The sequence below is a fragment of the Octodon degus genome, unplaced genomic scaffold (genome assembly GCF_000260255.1).
Source record: "Octodon degus isolate 3935 unplaced genomic scaffold, OctDeg1.0 scaffold00141, whole genome shotgun sequence".
NCBI classification, from domain to species: Eukaryota; Metazoa; Chordata; class Mammalia; order Rodentia; family Octodontidae; genus Octodon; species Octodon degus.
Window position 1 is genome coordinate 5,933,038 of NW_004524717.1, and position 1,183 is coordinate 5,934,220.

General features: G+C 33.6%; 1 pseudogene; it reads right to left on the bottom strand.

Annotated features, from left to right (window-relative positions):
• The window catches only part of LOC101560009, a 41,244-nt pseudogene that overhangs the window by 13,877 nt on the left and 26,184 nt on the right, over positions 1-1,183 (bottom strand).

The window sequence follows — 1,183 nt, forward strand, 5'->3', positions numbered from 1 at the left end:
AAAAAAAATAATTTTAATACTGGGGAGCAAACCTAAGTGTAATAAAGCACTGAGCTGTATCTGCAGGTCTTTCACATACACTTTGAGAGGCTTTGCTAACTTGAATAGGAATGGGCTGGTGAGATAGCTCAGTGGTCTAAAGTGCCTGCTTAGGCAAGTTTAGCAAAGCAGAGATGGCATTCGATCCCTAGCACCACATGCCATTCCAGCCCTGCCCCCAGGGCAGGCTGAGCCAGCCACAAAAAAAAAAGAAAAAAAAAAAATTGAATAGGAAGGCCTCAAGTTTGTGTTCCTCCCATCCCTGCCTCCTGTGTTGGTTGGACTACAATTTCAAATCACCAGGGTTAGCAAGGTTTTATTCATGGCAAAATAATGGGAAAGTAAATGTGCTCAGGACAAAATGTCTTTTAGTTTCACCATCGCATCACTTGCTGTAGTAGCAATACATACCGCATACTTTCCTGGAGATGGCAAGCAGCAGAAGCGTGCTGCAGGGAAGTCACCCACATTCTGTAGGGTAGAAAAACTGACGACTCTACTCTGAAGTAGCATGTATTATGTTCCATGGATCATATCAGATGTAAAATGGACATAATTTTTGATGGTATTACACAATGATGAGTAATTTATGTGGTAAAAAAATTACCATCAAATTAAGTCATTACACTAGGAACATGAAACATAAAACTTTGATGGTAAGAAAACTTAAAATTTTATGTAAATGATGATATTGGCTTCAATATTAGACAAAAGGCAAAATTATATACATGATATAATACATGATGGGTATCTTGTCATGATATAAAAAACAATTGGTAATCTACAATTCTGTGAGAACTGTTGAATTTTGTTAATAATACATATTCATAAATCTCTGAAAATATCTTAATATAAAATATAGCATCAAATTCAAAAATAGCTTACATTACAAAGAATTTGGAGTAATAGACCAAAATATTAAAATAAAATCCTAACAATTAATAAAAATATTAACAAAATTGTTTTACTGGCCTACACCTCTAAATGCAAACAAAAACTACATAAATACCAACACTGTTTGAAAACTAAAAAGAAAAAAAAATCATCAAGTTTAATTAAAAGAAACTATGTATTAAACTCAAGGACATTCAGACAAAATTACATAATTGTGTCAACTCAACATTTTTACAGGGCCAAGGATACA